This window comes from Sphaerodactylus townsendi, linkage group LG09 (assembly GCF_021028975.2).
Source record: "Sphaerodactylus townsendi isolate TG3544 linkage group LG09, MPM_Stown_v2.3, whole genome shotgun sequence".
Lineage (NCBI taxonomy): Eukaryota > Metazoa > Chordata > Lepidosauria > Squamata > Sphaerodactylidae > Sphaerodactylus > Sphaerodactylus townsendi.
Window position 1 is genome coordinate 54,404,552 of NC_059433.1, and position 26,250 is coordinate 54,430,801.

Here is a 26,250-nt window from a genome sequence, read left to right on the forward strand (position 1 = left end):
TCCTCCATATACCACAGGGATGAGGTATATGCTCCATGCAGCATGTGGGGTGTGTGTGTGTGTGCGTGTGTGTGTGTGTGTGTGTGTGTGTTTCACTCCATACCAATCCTCTTTCAGTAATATATTTCACAGGGATGTGAATATTCTGAGGGAGAAGTATATGTCTTGTCTTGAGATACTTCTTGTGTCATTTGAATATGTCCAGGCAGTCCCATTTCTCATTTTTAGAACTAGCACCAGATTACTGATCAGGATGAACAATTAAATCTTTTCACTACTGGATATGAAGAAGAGGTGATTATTCAGAAACCACATCAGAGAACATATCTTCTATTGTTACTGGCAAGATTCCCCAACACCAAACCACCTTTCATTAATGTAGTAGATTAAATTACATAGTGTAAAAATGGGGCTGTTTCACTTTAGTTAGCAACATGAGGAAGAGTCCACTGAAAAGAGACTCTTTCCATCTATAGGGCTATATACTGCACCATCGTAGACTATATATTGCACCATCGTAGATTGAACTGGGCTAGAAATAACTGATTCTATTGAAAAAACATTTTATTTGAGGTGACAGTTTTAATTTTTTTAAATTCCCCATAATAGTCCATGTGCATATGTAAATCACTGTTTCATGCTGCCAGTTCTTGCAAATGAATTTGTGAAATTGACCTGAATTAGACCAGGATCCAGGATCCAAGCAGTGAGGTTAGGCATGGCCATAGGATTTGCTTTTCTTTGAATAGCTGACTGTTTGCAATACTGAATTTCAAAACACCTCTCATTTTAAGAAGTGCTGGCACCATGGAAGTCACACTGTTTTTCTGAAACCAAGAGAGCACAGCTCTGAAACCTCCATCTACATTTTTATTCATTTGAGAGGGCAACATCACTATTTTAAAAAATAACAGCATAAAATATGATTTGTCTAGCTATGGCCCATTTAAAGGCTATGGCTCATTCCACACAGCACAAATAAAACTTCTTGCAGATGTTTTAAGAACAGTTTAGGCTTTTTTGTACTGCATAGTATGGGAAAATAAAGCATTTCACCACAAAAGGTTTCCACAGAGATTTCCGCCTGCAATTTCAGCCTGCAATTTCAGTCTAATCAGCCTGCAATTTCAGTCTAAAAACACATGAATAAAGTTAGTTTTCACAGCTGAGTCAGTGCACATTTCTCTCGAAAAATGCACATAGTGCCAATTTTCATATGTCATTGTAGCTTCAAGACACCTCCCTCAAAACAAAAATAAAAATAAAAAATGACAGTTGTACCAGTTGGCAGCGAAAACTAATTTTATTCATGTACTTTTTAGATGGAAATTGCAGATGAATGAAGAAGAAGAAGAAGAAGAAGAGGAGGAGGAGGAGGAGGGGGAGGAGGAGGAGGAGGAGGAGGAGGAGGAGGAGGAGGAGTTTGGATTTATATCCCCCCTTTCTCTCCTGCAGGAGTCTCAAAAGGGGCTTACAATCTCCTTGCCCTTCCCCCCTCACAACAAACACCCTGTGAGGTAGGTGGGGCTGAGAGAGCTCCGAGAAGCTGTGACTAGCCCAAGGTCACCCAGCTGGTGTGTGTGGGAGGGTACAGGCTAATCTGAATTCCCCAGATAAGCCTCCACAGCTCAGGTGGCAGAGCTGGGAATCAAACCTGGTTCCTCCAGATTAGATACACAAGCTCTTAACCTCCTACGCCACTGCTGCAAGCAGAGGAAACCTTCATGGGAACCTTCTGCATAAGGCGGGTGGCATGGATAATCCTAAAGCAGCAGAAAATTGTGGGCATGAGCTGCTGTGAAAATGAAAGTAAGAGCTCCTAAAGGGGAATGTGTATGAATAAAATGTTTCTTGCTCTTTGCAAAGCAAGAATAAAACATTTTCAAAGCGACTTCAGGGGGAAAAGTCGCTAGGTTAGCATTTTCGAAGTGAAATGCTTGGAGGAAAAATAAAACATCTTCCAAACATTTTGGGGTGGGGACACTGTGCAGAATTCTACCCCAAAATGCTTTTTAAAAACATCTTGAAGACGTTTTATTTGTGTTGTGCAGAATGGGCCAATCTTTCCCTTGTTCTTTCTTCTCAAATTTTCTTTCTCTCCATTTTCTGTATACTCATAGCACATGCTTTCCCCCTCCTCTCTCTACATCATCACTCTGTATTATTCAGAGGCGTTCCTCCCATAGGGCAAAGTGGGCAGTTGCCCTGGGCGCAGCCCTGTGGGGGGCGCAGGTTTGTTTGTGGGATTTTTTTGTAATTTCAGTGTTTTTCCATTTTTGGCCTGCAGAGGGTGCAGTTTTTAGGCTAGCAGCACCAAAATTTCAGGGATGTTTTGGGAGACTCTCCTGATGTTATCACCCAGGTTTGGTAAGGTTTGGTTCAGGGAGTCCAAAGTTATGGACTCCCAAAGGGGGTGCCCCATCCTCAATTGTTTACAATGGGAGCTAATAGGAGATGAGGATGATGGGGCACCCCCTTTGAGGGTCGATAACTTTGGACCCCCTGAACCAAACTTCACCAAACCTGGGAAGTATCATCAGGAGAATCTTTTACTGATATCACCCAGGTTTTGTGAAGTTTGGTCCAGGGGGTCCAAAGTTATGGACTCCCAAACGGGGTGCCCCATCATCCATTGTTTCCAATGGGAGCTAACAGAAGATGGGGGCTACACCTTTGAGGGTCCATAACTTTGGACCCCCTGAACCAAACTTCACCAAACCTGGGTGGTATCATTAGGGGAGTCTCCTAAAGATACCCTGAAAGTTTGGTGCTGCTAGCTTAACAATTGCACCCCTGCCAGCAGGCACCTCCCAAATTTCCCCAGATTTTCCTTTTAAATCCCCCCGCCTTTGACATGGATTTAAAGGGAGAATCTGAGATCCCCAGTTTAAACATTGCAAGTGATGCTGTTTCAGGGTGGGGGAGAATCAACCCCCAAACAGCATCACTTCCAATGTTGTTTAAACTGGGAACCCCAGATTCTCCCTTTAAGGTGGATTTAAAAGGAGAATCTGGCTCCCTAGTTTAAACACCACTGAAAATGATGCTGTTTGGGGGTGGATTCCAGCATCACTTGTTTAAACTAGGGAGCCCAGATTCTCCTTTGAAACATTGAAAGTGATGCTGTTTCCCCCAATTGGAGGGACTGGATACAACACCATAAAATGTTTTCATAGCAGTAATAAAACATTTTGAAAGCATTTTGAAAATGTTTTCAAAAAATTATTTCTGCTGTGTGGCATGGCTTATTGCTGTGCTCAGATTTGTGAGTTGGGGCATGTTCTATAACGTGATGGTGACTTTGAAACAACCTGGTATAAAAAATCATTGCTTGGTCACAGTGGGGGAGGGTGGCTGCCCATGGGTGGCACCAAATTCCAGTTTGCCTGGATACGCCACTGGGCATAGCTACAAGGGGGAGGGTGCGCGTTGCATTGGGCACATGCCTGGGGGGGCATCAAACTCAGGTTTTGCCCAGGGCTACAGTTTGCCTAGTTATGCCACTGGTATTATTTAGTTCGTTAATTAGTTCGTTAATTGTCTCTCTATATGCTGCCACTCCAGACCTGCTCAAGATGCCTCATAATGGAACTAAACAAATAACCATAAAAACAATCAAAATAAATACATCTCAATTGCTTCTTGATTTCTCCGCTTCTTTAACCTAGAGGTCTCTATTCACCACAATGTTTTCTCAACAGTGCTAGGGCTACCAAATTAGGCTTGGAAAAGTGCTGGAGATTGGGGATGGTGAATTGAGAAGATGGAATTTATGGAGCAGTGATGCCATAGCATCTACTCACCAAGTTGTCATTTAGTTCAAGGGAAATGATCTCTGAAGTCTGGAGGTCAGTTGTAATTCTGGGAGAACTCAAAGTCCCACCTTAACACTGGTAACCAGAGGCAGCCCATCCAATCAGTAGCCCTAGCTATTTACATTTGTGAATACACCATCATGGGGAAAAATCTGAATGGACCAACATGTGTTGTTACCTAATAGGTGGCTCAGAGGATGCCTACCCCATACCCAGGCCAACTGGCAGATTGGAGCACATGTGCTCTAGCTTGCTGCCAAGCAGGAAGCTGGGAGAAGGGCTCACCTGGGTCAGCAAGCAAGAAGCATGCCCAGGCTTATCTGTGGGGTGAAGAAGTCACCTGAATAAAATACCAAAAGCCCTTGAGCCCACCCTATTGGTAACCCTACTCTATACCCTTATATCTAGTTGTTTAATTCTAGATATTGATAGAACTGTTACACTGGGAGATTGGGGTAATGTTGGAAGGATTGCTGCTCTTATGGGTTTGTTAATTGCTCTGGTTATGGAGCAAGGGGTTGAAGCTGAAGATCTTGAATGATAAAACTGGTAGCTGTGTTTGTTTGCAGCAGAACCACTGGATTCCAGTCTGGTTGCACCTTAGAAACCAACAATTGTGGTTGTTTTAGCTTTCAAGAGTCAGAGAGCTTTTACCTGCAAAAGCTCACCCCACCCCCCCAAATCTTGTTGGTCTCTGTGCTACCAGACTTACTTAGACTTAGTTCTGCCTGTACAACTGGGCACATTGGGCAACCAGCATTCTCCAACGATTTTGGTCAGCTGTGATGAGTTCAACTTCGTCCCATGAAATGTGAGCCTCATTTCATCTTCTTTGAAGGTCTGGTGCCATGTCTTCCGTGGGTTACCTTGTTTTCGCTTTCCTCCAGATGGTATCCATTGCATCACGATCTTTGGGTGATGGAATCAAATCTAAGAGTGGAAGTGCATGTTATATGTACTCCCATGTTGATTTTAAATGACATTTTTAACAGATTGTAATTACTGTGGTTTCAGGTGGTGGCAGAGGCATTCCTCCCATTGGGCAAAGTGGGCAGTTGCCCTGGGCGCAGCCCTGTGGGGGGCGCAAAAACTGCAGGTTCGTTTGGGATTTTTTGTATTTTCAGTGTTTTTCCACTTTTGGCCTGCAGAGGGTGCAGTTTTTAGGCTAGCAGCACCAAAATTTCAGGGATGTTTTGGGAGACTCTCCTGATGCTATCACCCAGGTTTGGTGAGGTTTGGTTCTGGGAGTCCAAAGTTATGGGCTCCCAAAGGGGGTGCCCCATTCCCCATTGTTTCCAATGGGAGCTAATAGGAGATGAGGCTACACCTTTGAGGGTTGATAACTTTGGACCCCCTGAACCAAACTTCACCAAACCTGGGAGGTATCATCAGGAGAATCTTTTACTGATACCACCCAGGTTTTGTGAAGTTTGGTCCAGGGGGTCCAAAACTATGGACTCCCAAAGGGGGTGCCCCATCATCCATTGTTTCCAATGGGAGCTAACAGAAGGTGGGGGCTACACCTTTGAGGGTCCATAACTTTGGACCCCCTGAACCAAACTTCACTAAACCTGGGTGGTATCATTAGGAGAGTCTCCTAAAGATACCCTGAAAGTTTGGTGCTGCTAGCTTGACGCACCCCTGACAGCAGGCACCTCCCAAATTTCCCCAGATTTTCCTTTTAAATCTCCCCACTTTTGACATGGATTTAAAGAGAGAATCTGAGGTCCCCAGTTTAAACATTGCAAGTGATGCTGTTTCAGGGTGGGGGAGAATCAGCCCCAAAATAGCATCACTTTCAATGTTGTTTAAACTGGGAACCCCAGATTCTCCCTTTAAGGTGGATTTAAAAGGAGAATCTGGGCTCCCTAGTTTAAACACCATTGAAAATGATGCTGTTTGGGGGTGGATTCCAGCATCACTTGTTTAAACTAGGGAGCCCAGATTCTCCTTTGAAACATTGAAAGTGATGCTGTTTCCCCCAATTGGGGGGACTGAATACAACACCATAAAATGTTTTCATAGCAGTAATAAAACATTTTGAAAGCATTTTGAAAATGTTTTCAAAAAATTATTTCTGCTGTGTGGCATGGCTTATTGCTGTGTTCAGATTTGTGAGTTGGGGCATGTTCTATAACGTGATGGTGACTTTGAAACAACCTGGTGTAAAAAATCATTGCTTGGTCACAGTGGGGAAGGGTGGCTGCCCTGGGGGGGGCGCCCTGGGGGGTGCCAAACTCCAGTTTGCCTGGATACGCCACTGGGCATAGCTACAAGGGGGTGTGTGTGTGGCATTGGGCATGCGCCTGGGGGGGGCATCAAACTCAGGTTTTGGCCAGGGCTCCGATTTGCCTAGTTACGCCAGTGGGTGGTAGAGAGGGCTTTTCCTACTCTCCAAAATCACCCCCTTCAAGTAGCTTTTTCTGTCTTTGATGAATAACTACGGATAGATGCCCAACTATTTTTGTCAGCAGGAGTAAAAGTAGCTGGTGGATGGCAATTTTATGGGAGGGACGTAAACAAGAAAAAATGTTTTAAAATGATCACAAGCCTCCACAAACACATAGTTTTATTCTGCAGTCAATTGTTCTGTTACAATAGACCAGAAATCTGTCAGGTAGCCATGGATGAATTTTGGCCTAGCTCTTAAGTTCTATTTTTAACACACACACATATTACAAAGTAATGTGAAGCCATGTAGTTCTTTATTTTCTCCTAACATTTCTTTTTCTGTTTTCTAACAAAATAGACTTTTTCATATCTGGAAAGTACAAATCTCTCCTCACTCTCTTGTGAGCTAGTCATTACAATCATTTCTACAATACAGCTTATTTTTTCCCATGTAGCAGAAAGTTCTCAAATATGTGCACATATGCATAGAAATATATCCCTTCGCTGTTCAACAAATTCTAGCTACTGCAAAAATTATGTCTTTTTTACTATCTCAAAGACAAAATGAAGAAGGAAAAGATTTGTTAATAGAAGGGGATGTTTTAAGACCTTTTGTATAGTCTTGTTGCTAAGGGAACTCCATTTTTCTGCCTCTAGTTGTTAGTTGTCTATTGGGAATCTGTCTGTCATGATTTTCATAGGGGAAAAGATACAAACAAATTGAGGAAAAATTCTACACAATCTGTCAGTGTGGTGTTTGTGCATTACACATACTTCATACATCAAGCATATTGTGTGAGGGATTTAAAGTTTAGTCCCAAATTTCCTGCCTTTTAAATCTGTGGTAATGAATCAAATCCCTTTTTAACGAGCTTCTCTTTTGTAATCACTCTCAACCTCATGTTGTCCTCTGAGTAAAATAAGGTCTTCCAGTAGAAAAATTGACTGCCACAGTAGGGTCTGAGACCTGAACTCAAGGAGAAGAGTGGGACAACTTTGAGTGCAGGACTCTTGTCCAAACAGCAGGAGAGGAATTCAAAGCAGGTCTACTCAGAAGTAAGTTCCATGCTATATATAGAACTTACTTCCAGGTAAATGTATTTAGGCTTTTAGCCAAATGGGATTAGCAATATGCAACAGTAATCCCTCTGACTGGAAGCAGTTTCAGATCTCTAGACTGTTCAGGGTTGTCCTAAATAACAGAAGCCTGGCTCCCGTTCTTGGGGAGCAATCAGACCTGCTGTAAACTAAGATGCCACAAAAATACAAATGTTTCTAGTGATTGATTTCGGGGTCGCAATCTACTTCTCCAGTGTCTGAATTGGAATAAATATCCTTTGTCAACAGGACTAGGCATCCAGACATGGATGCTGGAGTCCACATTGTGGTGGATGGCCACATCATGCTGGGGCATGGAGCTAGGGAGTACCAGTTAGTTAGAGAAACCCTGTCTTTTAATCCAGGGCCATTGCCTTCAATGTGCAGTGTCACATTTACAGGCATAAATAAGTATGCTAAGAGCTTAATAAGATAGGCAGAGACCTTCAGGGTCTAAGAGTGCAATCCTAGACAGGGTTACATCCTTTGAAATAATTCAAAACAATGGTTTTAAAAGGGCACAACTCTGCCTCAGATTGTGCTGCAAGTCCATTTTTAAAAGTAATCAAATTCTCTCTCTCTCTCTCTCCCTCTCCCTCTCCCTCCCTCCCTCCCTTCCTCTCCCCTCTCTCTCTCTCTCTGTCTCTTTCATAGGCTGTTTCCGCACAGTCCAAATATCCTAGGTTTAACAAGAGAAATATCCCATTCTGTACAAGAATTTTGCATGGTTTTCAGTCCTAAAGCAGATTTGCCTCTTGATATTTCCTTCCACCCAGGTATTAAAAAATTGCCAAATTGGCGATTCTTTTCCAAGATCCCAGGGTGAGCCTGCTACCGTGCAAACACCACAGGAGCAGAACTGGTTTATTTTTCCCACTCAGCCACCTGATCTCCTTCCCCCTCTGCCTGCCCTCCTGATCTCCCTGATGTTAATTCAAGCTGCCACTCAAAAACAAAAGCCAATCAAAATGTGGGACACCGAGCATGATCAGTTACTCTTGCAATGTAAATACAGAAGTCCTTGGCTCATGCAAAAGAAACTGGAGTATTCCCTCCCGGTCTTCACTTGATTCCTTCACAGAAACGAGCAGCCATACAAAGGGAGAAACCAGGATAAAACAGACCCAGATTGTAAGAAACCAGTTGTAACCAGGTATAAATGTGCCATGTGGAAACGGCCATTCACACTATAGATAATCTTTCCCTTTCTGTCTTGGAATTTAGTACTAGCAAAGCAATAGCAACTTCATAAAAGCACATTCTACCAAAAAAACTTAATATTTATCCATTCTATAGCATTGAGAAAGGTAGAAGCACAAGAATTTGTTAGTGGTCTCTAGTCATATGGTCTGTAGATTGCAGTTTTAAACAGAATAATAATTGGTGAAAGGAAGTACTGTGTACTGAAAGGTAACCAATCAACATAATCTTCTTTGGTCACAAGACAGGTAAAAGTTGTTCAACATGTCTCTTTGTCACACATATTTCCCGCTATTGTTTCTGCCTTTCTCCTGCCTTGCAGAAATCGCAGAATTAGTAAATCACTTCCAGAAAATATACAGAGGATTAACAATATTCCCGTATTACTTCTGAAAATAGTTAATTTTTTATCCAGATTAATCATTTTAGCCATATTTTAAACTATATTAACAAAGTGGTTAGTTCAGGTTAGACTAATTACCCAAATGCACAGACCTGAAGGATATGCAATTTCTATCAGTTAAAGAAGAAAATCTTACTGAATATTATGCAAAGGAAAAAGCTCATTTAAAAAAATAACATTTATTAATTTTTCACAAAACATTGTAACATCAAAAAAGGATACTGGGAAAAAGTTAATTATACAAATACACAATAGATTTATCTGTGCTGATTATCAGTTATACTAAAGAAACATAAAGTATAATCTAATATTTTAAAAAATCTTGAATTTACCCAATCTTATCTGCAATCACATAATTATTAAATTTGAAATTAATTATCAGTATCTGTACATATACTGTACATCAGTGTCTATACATCTGTACACATCAGTAAAATAATTATTCAAAAGAGAGATTGGTCTGTAATTCTTGACTTATTTCTCTCTTTAGCAGCTTGCCTTGCTAGGCTTCAGGTAGCTCACTGAGGCTTTCCTCACTACCATCACTGCTCTGAGCAGATTAACATGGTAACCCACATTGCTTTTGCTCTGCCAAGGATTTCCCACCACCTTAGCTCCTCTCAACAGCTCAGCCACAACAGCTCCAGGCAGACCCACTGAGGTTTCCCCCCACCATCACTGTTCTCAGTGGCTCACACCATGCCACTCCCAGCAGAGGAGGAAAAGGTAATAATGTTGTGTGTGTTTGCTCAGACATCACTTTTGTTTTGTGGGAGATTAAACCCCTCCCCAGAATTTTTTGTTTCAGATTTGGAGTTTGGAGAAAATTTTCTTTTTTCACAGTGTAGGTCCAATCTGCAGATTTAGGTATCTACAGATTTGTACATACTTGAGAAATAGATATATAGATACATAGAAATATAGAAGCCATCATCTACCTTTTTCTGATATCAGTATGAGTGAACCACAATGTTATATTATTTTTTGCTCAAGATAAACTTTGCTAAATTATTGAAAATGTTGCAGACATATTCTTGGTAACAATTGCCGTCTGCTGATTGTCACTTCCTTACATATATCAGCAACAACAGAATTTGACACATTTCTTTATTTCCTACAAAGTTTACATTCATCTCTAATTCTAGCATTTTGCTGTAGTTTTCAAAGATTATCAAAGGCTACCTTAGTTTTATAATGAACTCTTTAGAAAGCTAGAAATAGGTCATGCTCAGTTGCTTTTTTCTTCAGAATGAAACCAAATCTTTTCAGCTACTTTATGTCCCGATAAGCCCCAGTTTGCCCAGCAGTAGCAAACTGGATCAAAACCAGACTGAATTGCCCCAGTCAGCTCACCTTGTTATGTAGCTCTTTTGCTTAGCATAATTTGGCTGACACCAGGATTATGCTAGTGTGCCTTGCTTTTATTTATTAGCCAGTGCTTTTAAAATTGAGCTTGCTAGTTGGCATCAAACCCGAATTTTCAACTGAGGTTGTAGTCAGTTTGTTTATCCCCTTTGTATTAATTGTGGTTGTATTAATTGTTGTAATATCTGATTTTGGAAATCACAGTTTCTTGAGTAGTAGTGCTTCTTGTGACTACCAGACTGCAGAGATTGTAGTACATTAAAGAAATCCTTCTGCTGGGAGATACAGGAGCAGACAAACCTATATGATTTGTATGATCTGTTATTTACAGTGCTCACCTCTTCCAGCCAGACATACTAATTGAAAGCTGGGTCAGATGATAAGAAGCTTCATTTGGAAATACTTTGATCTCCTATACTGCATAGTTACTTTAAGTCACCTCGTCATCCTGATCTTGTTGGATTGGAGAGGCTAATTTAAGCATAATTTTCTATACTGTCTGAAAATATCCCAAGAGAAGCATGTAATCCTAAGGCCCCTGCTGCACAGGCCAATAAACGCGGGCTAACCATGGTATAAAACCCATGTGAGGGGGGGGGGCTTTGCACAAATCCCACTCCTAACGTGAGTCCACTCCGTGTTCCTCCCCCAACTGGGTTTTTCAAGAATTGTACTATCTGCGATTCTTTTGTTTTGACATGGATTGCATCTGCAACTGAGTGAACAGCTTCCCCAGGAAGCGTGTTACTTGGCTGCACTTCTTTTTTTCAGTCCCCTCCTCTCTGCTGTGTAGCAATGGAGGGGCACAGGGATGGCAGCATGGCTGTGGAGGTCCATGCCTGCCATACTTCATAGCTGCACATCAGAGGGAGGTGAGTGGGGGGAAAGCGCACCTACATGCAAAGGCAGATGCCCCAGCCAGTGCGCTCGCTGACCACAGGAAGCCAAGCCATGCAAATGGCCCAGGGCTATGACAGATTCATTTATCCTGCCTGCAACCCGCTTTACATTTGCTGTGTGGAAAGGGCCTTTGAACCCTTTCCTGAGTAAAGCCCACTGAAGAGACCTGAGTAGGATTCGGAGTAGATCTAGGCTGATTATGAACAGTACAAATAAGACATCCTGGGGACATCGTTAAAAAAGCCACTGCCTTGCTTTGTGTTCTGACAGCACAGACAAAAAAGATGTCAGAGGAGAAAGAGGCTTACCCCCCGCCCCCCGCATGTGATTTCATCCTGCCTGAGTTCAAAGCTCTCATGCCTGACATTTTAAGGTGTTGGAGGAATTCTCTGTGCCTGCAGCTTTTTTCTTAAGGTTTCCCTGGACATTTGCTCTGCAGGTTTTGTGGCTGGGTGCCTTTTCAGCCCCAAAAGTACATGGTTGTACTCAGTGGTGGGATCCAAAAATTTTAATAACAGGTTCCGATAGTGGTGGGATTCAAACAGTGGTGCCACCACACACACGCACCTCCAGTCCCTATTGAGCAGGGAGGTTGCTTTAGTAACCTCTTCTCGGCACTCAGAAAAAAAATAGTAACCACTTCTAGAGAAGTGGTGAGAACTGGTTGGATCCCACCTCTGGTTGTACTCAACTCATCTTGCCCATTCCAGCAATATATAGTTTTCCCTTTTTAAAATTTGTAATGAGCTACCTTCAAAGACTTGAAGATACTATTTTAGAATCCATGCCAATTTTTATATTATGCCTTCATGTCTTTGAAGACAGCTCATCGAAAATTAAAAAAGGAAAAACTATATATATTGCTGGAATCGGCAGGAGAAGCTGAGTATAACCATGTACTTTTACAGCTGAAAAGGCACCCAGCAGCAGAGCAAATGTCCCAGGGAAACCTTAAGCAAAAAGCTGAAGGCACAGAGAATTCCTGCAGCAATGTCATTAGTCCCTACAGTCTACTCCTCCCCAAATAAGATTTGTGTATGTATAACATTATCTTGCACAAGGGAGTTTTTGTGGAATTGAGCCTGGAGGCAAACTATTCCTTTCGGTCAGTTGCTTGTCTCTGTCTCCAATTCAAAGAGGAAAAAAACATTAACAGACCTGAATGAGAGGGAGTTGGAAGAGAATAACTGGTGCGCTTTGTAAATTTTGTCTCTCACCATGAAAACACCAACAATGTTGTTGCCCAGTCTTTGAGTGCCCATCTCAGTGCTGATGCTATCCTAGTCTCTTCTTTGGCACATCAGTCCCTATAATGGAAAATGTCATATTTACAACTTTCTACTGTCTTTTGTCCTGGCTCGTATGGAAGGTTTTGCACAAAGTTCCTAGTGGATCATGTTCTTTAATTACCCACCTTCAATCAGGAGCATCTCTGCCCCCTCCTTGACAGAGAAACATGGCCTGTACCATTGATTTTTTATATGAGTTTAATAAGAGCTGGTGTCCTTTTCTCCTCTTGCACTTTCTCTCCCTGCTACCTTGGTAGAGGGAGACAGGAAAGACTGTTTCAACAAGCAGAGAATTAATGGACTACAAATGGTCAGGGGACAGTAGTGGGATTATTAAGCAGTTACAAAGGATCAGTGTGGAAGTGTTATCTGCCGTTGTGCTAGGATACCTCAAGTGGAAACAGACATCCATTACAGGCTTGTCTTTCACCCCTTGGCAAAACCAACTGAGAGCTAAGCAGCATCCTGTCCCCGTTATCCAGAATGCCAGACTTCTGAGAGATAAAAATAAGGCCAATGTTAAATATATATTTTGTTACTCAGATAAAATTCTCAGTGATTTCCAACAACAGGGGAATCTGGAATATATAATATGCAAATCCATTACTGAGCTCTCATGAATAGTAATGGCTACTTAATTAAAATCATGTAAATAAAGCATTGTATTAAAAATCAAATTACAGTTTGTAAAGTATAATATCAACCGGGTCCAAAAAAATTAAGTATAACCACTAGAGCTTATTCTGTCCTTATAACTTCATAAAGGAAAATGAAAAAGAGAGGGAAAACTCCCTGTATATAACAGCGATAAGATCAACTGTCCAGCACCCCACAAGTTTTGGTTCAAATTTAAGATTCTTTCTTCTACCTAATTGAATGTTTCAAGCCTGATAGCCTGGCAGTGTACTGTGTATCCTTAGACTGAAGCAGAACTAACCCTAGTATTTCACCTGAACTGCAAGTAGTAGATCATATGCAGGTGCTGGATCATATAAATCAGGCAGAATTTTATTTACATCGAAGATAATGCCTATAGTCTGTTTTCAATGTTAGGAAGCAGGATTCAAATATTTAAAATAAAGAAAGCTATTTGGCTATCATGTCATAGAATCTTCTTATACTTTAACCACCACCACCCCAGAAAAAAGTTGTTCTATATACTGAATCTGGGCTAAATAGATGTCAGATGTCAGCCTTCAATCAGATATCAGCCTATTCTGGCCAATAAATGTGCTCTGCAAAAACTGTGAATAAGATAAACTTATCTAAAACTGTGAATAAGATAAACTTGATGGGAAACACCTAATTGATGTATGGAGCAATCCTTAGCAGGACTACTCAGATGTAAGTCAGTGGGGCTTACTGTCAGGAAAGCTTTCTAAATCTCCCTTTTGAAAGATACTATCTATAACCTCTTCCCTCCTTTTTCCAAATAATCTGAAAGTTAAAGTTTGAAAAGTCTGTCTTATCTGATTTTATGTTGTTAGAAAGTAATTGAAACCAGAAGTAAATCAGCAGAAAAATATAGTTGTGGGAGTTGAAACGGGAGTTTGAGACTAGTAATGAAAATACTGTGCAGGATATGCTGAATATATTGCATAGATCTTTCAAAACGTTAGTGTATTGATCAATCATAGTATCTGAGACCAAGAACCATCAATGTGTGACTCAAAAGCTTTATGAAGTTCACAATTTTGGGGACGGAATACCATTCTCTGTTACACTCTTTATTATAGGAAGAGAAAATGAATTGTATTGAAACATTTTTAATAGAAGATAGTATCTGAAACCTTGTAAGGAATAAAATATGGAGACACCTATCGAAAAGGTAATATTGTGACACAAGTTGAGAGAATTATTTACTCTCAAGAATGCTACAATACAAGCAAAGCATTTTGAAATTGCTTTTTCCAACAGAAAAATGATATTGAATTGCACTGGAAAGTGCAGTTGGTATAGAATGCAAGGAAGGGTTCTGTTTGAATCACAGAATCATAGAACTGGAAGAGACCACGAGGGCCACAAAGTCCAAATTCCTGCCATGCAGGAATACACAGACAAAGCACTCCTGACAGATGGCTATCCAACCTTTGTTTAAAAACCTCCAAAAGAGACTCCACCACACTCTGAAGCAGTGTATTCCACTGGTGAACAGTCCTTACCGTTGTTGTTGTTGTTGTTGTTGTTGTTGTTGTTGTTATTATTATTAATAATTGTATTTATAAACCGCCCTCCCCCAGAGGGCTCAGGGCGGTGAACAAACAAATAGATAGAGCACAGTAAAAACAAGTTATAGATAATCATTAAATATGGCTCTACATATTAAAATCAACCCCCAATTAAAATGCAGCATCTTAATATCAGCATTACCAATGGCGCCCTACTCATGGTCCCCTAAGAGAGGGGGGAGGAAGAGGGAGGGGGGACGGCAGGGTCCACAGGTGTTAGAAAAAAGGGGGGGCAACAGCGGCCGGGCTCCCCAAAGGCCCGGTGGAACAGCTCTGTCTTGCAGGCCCTGCGAAATTCAGTAAGTTCCCGCAGGGCCCGCGTAGCTGGAGGTAGAGCTGTTCCACCAGGCAGGGGCCAGAGCTGTAAAGGCTCTGGCCCGGGTGGAGGCCAGCCGCATCATTGAGGGGCCAGGGATCACCAGTAAATTTGCCTCTGCTGAATGCAGAGGCCGATTTGGAACATGTGGGGCAAGACGGTCCCGTAGGTACAGGGGTCCCAGGCCGCTCAAGGCCTTAAAGGTCAAGACCAACACCTTGAAAACGATTCGGAATTCAATCGGTAACCAGTGCAGGCGGCACAGCACAGGTGAGATATGGTCTCTGGCGGCACCTCCTGTGAGCAATCGTGCCGCCGCATTCTGCACCAATTTTGATTTCCGAATCAGACGCAAGGGAAGGCCTGTGTAGAGCGAGTTGCAATAATCCAGTCTGGAGTTGCAATAATCCAGTCTGACCGTTGCATGGATCATGGTGGCCAGGTTCGGTTGAGAGAGAAAGGGGGCCAGCCGCCGGGCTTGGCACAGATGGAAAAACGCAACCCGGGTTACATGGGCCACCTGGGTCTCCATTGAGAGAGACGAATCCAGGTGGACCCCCAGGCTACGAATGGAGGAGGCCGGTGCCAATGTAGCCCCCTCCCACACCCGGGCTGGCTGGGAAATCCCTCAACCCCTCCCTCCCGCCCTTCAGCCAAAGGGATCTCCGTCGCCTTTTGGACGGGTTCAGTTTTAACCTGCTCTGCTTCAACCAACCTGTAGCAACCACCTCCAAACAATGCTGGAGAGCCGCAGGGGTGATGACCGTTCCCCTCTCCATCAACAAGAGTCGAGCTGGAGTGTCATCCAGCGTTACTCGGATGACAGGAGTCAGCCCAAAGAAAGCTCCATACCAACTGAGCAAGTGGGTCCCTATATAGATAAAGTATTAAATAATAGTGGGGACAACAGGTGCCCCCCCTAGAGGCACACCCACAATGAAGTGGAGCAACTCCTCCGGGAAGCTTTGGTCCCCGCACCACACTTGCTGACCCCGATCCTGGAGCAGGAAACGTAGACAATCCACTGAAGGGACCGGTGCCCCGCACTCCCGGAAGTGGCCAGTATGCAGTGTGGGTCAAAGGTCGCATTGGTGCGCACCACATCAAAATGCTGCTGTGGTAAAGATCTTAACAACACCAGCAGCGCCTGGATCCACTCCTCGGGTCGAAGTTGCATATGGAGCATTATTATCTGTGATGAAGCGGAAACAAGAACAGTCTCCGTCCCATGCCCAGCACGTGAAGCCGGGACTGGAAGGAAGGGGTCGAAGGCCTTCCATGTGTCCTCCAGGGAAGCCCTGAGGCTGCTCCAACCCCACTCTCTCTCAATTATCTTCCCCAGAAACAAAAAAGATGATTCGAAATGGGGCAGTAATTGGCCAGGATCTCCAGGGATCTAACGATGGTCTTTAAGAGTAAAGGACCACTGCCTCTTTCCCCCCACCCGGAAAAACTCCTTCCTCAAGGGATGATATTATTCCAACTAATGTGGGTGGGGTGCATTGCTCCATGACATGCTTTTAATAAGCCAGGAGGGCGCACGGATCCAGAGGACAGGTAGTAGGTCTAACAGCAGCCAGGACCCTTGTCAACAGCGGCCTTAGAGAGCAGGGGAAAACTGGGTCAATGTCAAGCCTGTGAAGATGGGCAAGGGAGCCTCTCCCAGTTCATTTATTGTCTCTAAGGTTGGAAGGAAGGTCCTGGCGGAGCTTAACGCTGACTTTTATCCCAAAATAGCTCATAAATGCCCTTTCACAGCTAATAGCCAGTGGTGATTTGTGAGAGACCTCTAGAACCAAAGAGGTAAGTAATCCGAATGATACAGAATAACTGTGCTGGGTGGGAGTTGCCTAGCTTAGATGCGAGAGAGGAGGGAGAAGAATGTCCTCTTGCGCCTCCTTCGCTCGATACATCATCTCATAGAGCCTTCATAAACGCCCTCTATAAGATGTTGGCAAGCAGCCTTCGTCTTAATGCACGAGATTTCCTCCCACACTCGCTCTAGCCGCCTGGAGCTCTCCGCTTTCATTATGGCGTAGGCCTCCTTAGGGTACACCCAGGAGCCAGCCCGTGACTGGGAAGCGCGAGGAGGGAGCCGGGGAAGCAGTAGCCTCAATAGGCGATCCCGGAAAGGCGGGAATCTCCAGTCTTCCACTTGCTCATAGAGGGTTCTGGTAGGGTTCAGGGTCCCACTTAGAGCATTCAGGAATCCAATAGGGATCCATAAGTCTCCACGGGCGGGCATAAATCCAGCCCGTCGCTTGTAGGACAGGGGTGTCGCTGAGCACATCCATCCGGACCTTCAGGGCATAATGGTCAGACCATGGCACTCTATCAATAGAGGATATGACCATATCAATTCCCGACCCAAAGACCAGGTCTAGTGTGTGCCCGGCCTCATGAGTGGGGCCAGAACTTACCAAGGAGAGGCCCAGCGTCGCCATGGATGACACTAGGTCCGCAGCTACTGTACACAAGGCGGTGTTGACATGGACGTTGAAGTCACCCAAGACAATAAGTCTGGGGAACCGCAATGCCCAGTCAGCCACAACCTCCAGCAACTGTGGCAGGCCGTCCCCTGGTGCGCTAGGTGACCAGTACACCAGGAGGACAGCCAACCTCTCCGAGGCCAACCACTCCAGGCCGACACATTCCAGACCCACGATCTCTGGGATAGGGACAGCCCTGAAGGGGATAGTATCACAGATGAACACTGCCACTCCACCCCCCCGGCCCTGTGTTCGTGACCGGTGGAGGCACGTGAAACCCGGTGGGGAGACTCCCTGCGCCTAAGGACAACGGGTCTCCCCTTCTCGTACCCAGGTTTCGGTAATGCAAGCCAGGTCCATCTGTAGATCTCCGAGATATTCTCGGAGAACGGTGGTCTTATTGTTGATGGACCTGGCATTTATCAACACCAGTGACGAAGCAGAGTAGCCCTGATCCCTACCACCCACGTTCCTCGGGATAGAGATCGGAGGTCATAAAGGCATGGGCGTATGCATATCTTCGTGACATCCTTTCACCCATCTTCTCTCATATGGCCACCGTCTACTGTCATATTTGCCCCGTCCCATCATCACTGGGATCCCTAGCCCCATAGGTGGCACCCCCCCATCCCTGCTATCCCTTATCTCACCTAACATCCCAGCGAGGGCTCCCCACTATGTGGGCTCGGGCTCGCCACTAAATTAACCTATCTGACTAACAGCCTACAATAACCTTAATTAGATATTAACAAAATACAATCAGCATCAATAAATTTCTAACAAACCATCTCCCCAAGTCTAAAGCTAACTATCTACTTATAATTACAATAGCTACACAGTAAAACCAGAGCCGGAGATGTCAATATACTGGTATAGAGATAGAAATAGCAATGTCCAGGCTTCACAGGGAGGCAAAATTAACCAGATGCTGTCACTTTGGCACAATATAAAATTAAGCACGGGACCGCTCCTATGCCCTTGTGCCCTCTGGTGGTCACTAATAGTCACAAGATTACAAGCGCTATTTTGTTCGCTACAGGAAAATTCAGGCCTAGGGCTCCCACCACCTTGGGACGGTTCCTGTATTGATCTTTGGGTCCAGAGAGCATGTGGAGTCGAAAAAAGGAAGAAGATGAAAACGATAGCGGTAACGGGCAAATAGCACAGAGGTTGGAGGACCACTGCCACTGGCCACCCCTCCCTGATCTCAAAAGTGCCAGTTCTTGCCCAAAAATCACCGTTCCTAATTAACTGATATCCAGAGAGGCCAAAAAGGTAGCAATGGTGCTGAATTGTAAAGATTCCACTGGCTGTATGTTCCACAGCTGACCTCTGATGTTTAAGTGGTCGTCTATACAGCTTGCAGTGCTCTGCCTTCATCCGGGTCACTAAAGCGTCTTGCAAGGCCCCGCCCTCACGGTCGGACCTAGTGGGCCTAATCAGCAAGATCGTTGCCTCTGTGGCACCGGGGTCGATTTCCTCTGATCCCACTCTGGAGCCCCTCGTCACCGGCTCCGGTCGTCCCACCGGCGCTGCCGTCTGCAGCTCCGCCCACACACGGGGCTCCCGGTTCAGATGGAACTCCCGGGGCTCCCGGGGCTCCCAGTTCAGATGGCCCCGGTTCAACCACGTTCCTCCCAAGGAGGGCTCTGGGGGCTGGATTTGGTGCAGGGATGCCTCTGCCACCGACACCCCCGTTGTAGTCGCAACCATCTCCAGCCCCTCCCGGTTCTCTCGGCTATGAGGCTCTTGTTCCCGTTTCTGCTGTACCCTCCCCTGAAATTCTGGAGGCCAAAAGGGGGGTTATGGGGTCTCTGCCACCAACACCCCCGTTGCTATCGCGCTCAGCTCCCTTTGATCATGAAGTTCTTGGCTCGGCAGGGTCCAAGTTAGAGAATGGAGGGGAGTCTCTGCCACCGACTCCCAATGAAACTGCTACCGGAGCACTCCACCCCCAGTCACCAGTCCACCAAGCATGGGGGAAATAATATGATGAGGGGAGCGAAAGACATTGCCAAAAAGAGGGTGAGGAACGCAGGAGAGGCAAAAAACATGAAGCTCAAAAGAAGCCGAGTACCTCATGCCGTCGTCTCATTCTTCTCGTCCCTTTTCATTCCACTTCACCTCTGCTTATCAGGCTTGGTGAGTTTCCCGCAGTCACAGCTCTTACAGTTGCAATTTCACTTGTGGTTTTTCATGCCAGTGTAGTTCAGTAACAAAATGTAAACATAGCACTCCCTCTCCAGGCTAAAAATGTGGAAGGAAATTAGCTTAAAAACTTATAGTAATGGAGCTCTGCTGCCGAGCATCTGTTGCGGGCGCCATCTTATCTTCTTATTATGCTAACCAGTGGTAACTAGAACAATCAAACATAAAGAATGAACAGTCTAAAAGCCCATCTTTATAACCTACAACCAACGCTGATCCTTCCTGTAGGTTGTTGATCAATACAGACTGGCTTGTATTAGAAAGTATTCATCAGGAAATGTTCTGTCCATACTATTTTGTTTTTCAGATTGGTGAATACTATATTGGGAAATCAATTTGAATTGCTGACTTTACGATTTTATGAATTTGTCATTATATGATATGCTGCCCTGAGCCTGTTTGGGGAAGGACAGCCTATAAATCAAATTTTAAATTTTAAAAAGTGTGTGGGTATGTGTATGTATACACACACACACAAAATAAAGCCACAAATAAATTGTAATAATTATTTTAAAAATGTAAAATTCTACCAATGCAACCAGAAATAGCAGGTTAGAAAATGCTGACCATCCCACAATTTCAATTGATCAACACCACTGCTTCCTGTTTTCAGTTCCTGTTTAGCAATGCATACAAATAAAATTTTAGCCTATAGTTTGAATAAAAATCTTCAGCTGAGCTGTACTAAAATTCAAATGTTCCATGATTGGAAAGCACATCACATTTCTAGAAATTCAGTCACACGAGTTCAGGGTTATTGGAGATAGCGAGTCACAAGATTGGGCTTCTATTCAGAAGGGAGGATCAGAGAATGGGGATGGTGGATTTCAAAGCATCCTGCCTTCTGTGCATATTCAGTGTGGATATAGTGCCATCATGTCATCATGGATTTATAGTGACCCCCACCAAGCGACTTTCAGGGCAAGTGAAAAACAGAGCTGGTTTGCCATTGTCTCCCTCGGCAGAGTCTTCCTTGGTGGTCTTCTGTCCAAGTACCAACCCTGATGAGCTGCTGAGATCTGTCAACAGCAGGTTGTATCATGCTGCCTTGCCTTCCCCCATTTTCTACTGTCACATCAAACCAAAAGGCATTCTGTGTCCTACAACTGATTTTCTTAATCATAAATAAATGAAGATGCATATTACCAGCATGTGTTCCTCATGAAGCTCTCTGAAGTATTCAGTTGAGTAAATCAATTGGCAGGAAGTGAATGCCTGGATCCAGTGGGACAATTTGAATATTCTTAATTTTTATATTTCAAATTCTCCCAACATGACCTGGATTGTCCCGGACTAGCCTGATCTTGTCAGATCTTAGAAGCTAAGCAGGGTTGGTCCTGGTTAGAATTTCGATGGCAGATTTGTAAGGACTTCCAGGGGTGTGATGTGAAGGCAGGTGATGACAAACCACCTCTAAACTTTTCTTGTGTTGAAAACTTTAAGGGGTCACCATAAGTCAGCTGTGATTTGACAGCATACACAGAGAGAGAGAGTTCTATAAAATCACTGGTCAGACCAGATCTTCTGAAACTACTACTATGGACCCCATCTGTAAAGCCCACAAAAGAACACATTTTTATGCAGTCTATTGTGGGCTAAAGCTGTGAAAAATAAATTTTCTTTTAACATAATGACAGTTCTAAATTTCTAGCTTTCCATATGGTATTAAAATGCAAATTAAATGCATGCCATTGAAAAGGGATTCCTACAATATAAAGTGACAATAAAAAGAAAAAATGTTTGTGGCAGATGGATTTTATTATATTAACTGGCCAATTGACAATATATTTTAAATAACTTGAGTCACTGTTCATCTGAACCAGCAATGCTATACATACATTCCTTCTCAAACCTACAAAATGTTAGTCTCTAGTATACAGTTATAATTTCCTTGCAACTTCAATTGGAAACCATTCTTGTGACTTCAAAAAAAAAACTCTGCCAAGGAAGGAATGCTACAAAAAGAGAGTGGTAGATCTTCAGGGAAACCATTTTTGTCAGTAAAGGGTAACATATTCCAAAGATAATTAGGAAGATAAATCTTGTAGTAGTACTTTGACTTCAGCTGACTTGTTGACAGAGGCATGACTCACAAGAGAAGAGTGCAGAAGAGCAAGGAATTCTAAAATGAGTGTGTGTGGGGGGGGGGGGGGGGGGATAATCTAAAGGTGCCTTTCCATATCCGGCATGTGTCCTGCCCACACATCCAAAAAGGAAAACACGAAATTTCTCTGATGCATCCAAATAAGGTTAACAGCTGAAATGCCCATTTGTGAGCCAACTTGTTAACTCTTGGTGAGAGCTAGTGTGATGAAGTTGTTAAGAGTGGCAAATTCTAACCTAGAAACCAGGTTCAATTTCCTATTCCTACAATGAGTAGCAGACTCTAATATGGTGAACTGGTTTTGTTTCCCCATTCTTCTTCCACATGAAGTCTGCTGGATGACCTTGGGCCAGGTACTGTTCTCTCAACATACTCTCAGTCCCATTTACCTCACAAGGTGTCTGCTGGAGGGAGAGGAAGGGAAGGTGATTATGAGCCACTTTCAGACTCTTTAAAAATAGAGAAAAACAGGGTATAAAAACCAACTTCCTCTTCCTCCTCCCTTTAGTCTAGGTTTCCTAAATGAATGTTCTCATAGTTTCCAGAGTTCAATCAATCTCACCCTGACTCCAAACTCAGAATAGTAATGCTGCTGCTTCTCCCTTTTTACCACTGGCAGAACTAGGAGGGCCAGAGGAGGTAGACGACCCAGGTGCCATTTTCCTGGGTCACATGAGAGTGCATTTTGCCCTCTGCCCCTCTTCCTTCCCCCCCCCATGAACTACCCACACTGCTGAGCTCCCCCACTCCCCCCTACTGAACTCCCTCCACTGTCCACCAATGCCCCCACATAAAAACTCAACAACCCTTTTTCTCCTCCAAGTGGCAGCATCCAGCAACACACTAGGGGACAGACTAAGGCCAGGGAAGGAGCACACCCTGCCTGACCTTAATCCCATCTTCCCAGTGTGTTGCTGGCCAACACTGTTTGAAGGAAGAAATATTTGTTGGGGGGGATTGTTGAGGGGGCAATGGCACAGCAGTGGTGGCGGCGATGGCGGTTTGCAGAGGGAGTTCATGGGCAGGAGAAAGGGAGTTCGGCAGTGGGGACAAGGGGCATTTGGGGGCAGGGGAAGTTTGGCCATGGACTGGGTACAACACCAGAGCAAGCCCAGGGCACCACTTTGTGGTGGAACACCACTGCTTTTTACCTTTATACTAACATGCATCAACAGATGCTGCTTATCAGCACCATTACACTATGTGGTCAGGCAGAAGGTTTAAATGATGATGCCAAGTTAGGGGGATTTCTAGGTCCAATTGGTCCAAAACATCTGGTTTGAGTATTTTTCCCCACTCTTACTCATGTCAAGGTGCATGCCATCTTTGGCCGTTTCCGCATGGCCACAATTGGGGTTGGGTCACACGAACGGTCCCAGAAACAGCCGGGAAGACGGCGTGGCGGAGCGCCGTTGCCCGGCCGACTTGCCGTGTCTGTGGCCATCCGGCACGTCGCCGAGGCCTGGGGACACGCCCCCCTGCCCTGCGCTAGTGCTCCACCCCAGGCCTTGGCGACGCGCTGGACGGCCACAGACATGGTAGGTGGAGGGCGATAGGGCGCCTTTGAGTCAGCTTTTGCCGCTTCAAGCGACGTAGCGTGCTCGAAGCCGCCGTTTCGTTCGAAAACCTTGCGCTGGGGAAGCGAGGGCGTATGAAAACGCCGGCTTCGCTGCTGCTCGAGAAGCGGTAAAAGCTTGGCTGCAGAAGCAGCTAAGCGCTTCCCTGTGTGAACGGCTCCCTGGGGACGGCGTTTTTGCCGTCCCCACGGCACCGTATATGGCCCATGCGGAAAGGGCCTTAATGTTATTTCAGACATATAAAAGCTGAAAACCCTTTAAAAGGCCAAACAATCGCATTGAGACATGACTTATTTAATGTCCCTCCTTCCAAGTACAATATGAAGAAAGTAGAAACAAGGATCTTCTCAGAATCAATTTGAGAAGAATCCCCCAAATAAGTGCTCAGCTATGGAGAACTGCCTAGTGTCACACAGCCTCTAGCTAAAAGTTATTAATCAGTAAGGACTTTTTTGTGTTTCCAGTGCACAGCCTATTCCAGTCAAGAGAACCAATTTATTAGAACTTGGTTTGGGATCTTTTGCGCTCTACAGAACTGATATCTTTCAGACTGACTTTATGAGCCACGTACAGACAGCACAAAAGTTTTTCTTGGTTGCATCCACACATTAGTTGATATTAAGCTATCCATTTGGATGGATAGTGAGCTAGCATTGTATATAGAAATTATTCACAATTTAATTGTCTTTGCCCACACAGGAAAAACCAGTTGCAAGTAATTCCTCTCCCCAAAAAATGAGAAGTGAGTCTTTGGGGCATAAATTTACCAAAACAGCATTTTCTGTCACCAGCCAAAGTTTGTTGATGGTTGCCGAGGTGTCATTTGGATGATGTAAGCAAGATTACAGAATCTTTACTGTTGCTACAAGTTTAAATCTCTGCAGGAGTAAAAAAAACAAGCAGGGTCTTGATAGTGTGGATTTTTATTATGCTGAAGGCAAAAAAAATGCAGTAATGAAACAGTTCAGTGCATTATTCTATACACTTTCACATTTTAAAGGATTTTCTTTAGATTTTATAAGGGCTGCAATAGAGCTCTAAATGGTCAATGAAAAGGTTCTTTGATCTGCAAAGAACATTGAATATGAAGTAGAGTTTGGATATATACCCCACCTTTTCTCTCCAGTAAGGAGTCTCAAAGCGGCTCACAAACTCCTTCTCCTCTTCACAACAGACATTTTGTAAGATAGGTGGGCTGAGAGAGTTCTGAGAGAACTGTGACTAGTCTAAGGTCACCCAACAGACTTCATGTGTAGGAGCAGGGAAACAAATCCAGGTCGCTCGATAAGAAACCACTGCTGATATGAAGAAGTGGGGGAATCAAACCGAGTTCTTCAGATTAGAGTCCACCGCTCCTAACCACCACACTATGCTGGCATGCAAAACATATTTTCAAATAACTCTGTATAAGTGGTGGACATCAAACTGTACAATGTCTGATTAGAAAATCATCCAAGAGTTCCAAGTTATTAGATTATGTATGCCTAGCCTGGTATCTTCTCCATTTGTCACCATTTCTAACAATACCTTATGGTTTCTTCATTCTTTCTCCAAATTGTATCATTTGATGTTTTAGAAAAACATCTTTAATAAATCTTCCTCTGTGTTTAGTTAGCTCATTTGCTCAGTATAATTTGCTCAGTATAATTTAATAAATGATGAGTTCACTGGAAACATTGGAGGATTTATTACATGTTCACTGTACTTTTGGGCCCGTGGGTGATTATACTAAATGAACAGAAGTAAAATGACACGTTATAAAAATTAAAGTTTAATAATGGAAGGTCACAATTTTCTTCCAGAAATAAATAAATAAATAAAAATAAACTTTCAGAATATCTGATAAAAAGTGCTTTGAATCTCAAAGGTAAAAAGGTAAAGTTATCATGATTTAGTGGTTAAGAGCGATTGACTCTTCTTCTTCTTCTTCTTCTTCTTCTTCTTCTTCTTCTTCTTCTTCTTCTTCTTCTTCTTCTTCTTCTTCTTCTTCTCCTTCTCCTTCTCCTTCTCCTTCTCCTTCTCCTTCTTCTTCTTCTTCTTCAGGTATTCCCCTGCACAAGCATCAAGTTGTTACTGACCCATGGGATGGCATCGCATCATGACATTTACTAGGTGGACTATATTTACAGAGTTGTTTGCCATTGTCTTCCCCAGTTGTCTACACTTTAACCACAGTGAGCAAAGTATAGCCCAGTGATAGCGAACCTTTTCGAGACCGAGTGCCGAAATTGCAACCCAAAACCCACTTATTTATTGCAAAATACCAACACAGCAATTTAACCTGAATACTGAGATTTTAGTTTAGAACAAAACAGTTGGCTTCGAGGCGTACATTACTCAGGAGTAAGCTTGGTGGTAGTCGTGGCTTTGCTTTGAAGCATCCATGGAACTCTTCCAACGGGTGAATCATGACCCTAAGAGGTTTTACTCAGAAGTCCCATTGCCAGCAACCCATTGCCAGCAACCAAGCTTACACACAGGTAAAGGATCACGCTTTAGTTCTTCGCATGAAAATCAGTGGGGTTTAACAGCGCTTAACAGGGTTACCTACACGGCTTCCCCAAAACTAGGTCTTAGGTTTAATGCTAATAATCGAACCCAGCAGCCCAGGCCAGCCTAGATGTGGGGGGGGCACTCTGCACGTGCCCACAGAGAAAGCTCTGGGTCCCACCTCTGGCACCCATGCCATAGGTTCGCCACCAAAAATCTTGTGCGTCTCTAAGGTGCTACTGGACACAAATTTGTCTCTTCTACTGCAGACTCTAAAACTATATTCATCTATGGTGATACTTACAGTTTACAACTTATTGTGTAAAGATTCTAAAGACTAGGGATGATCTTCTGAATGATTAATAAATTCTATGAAT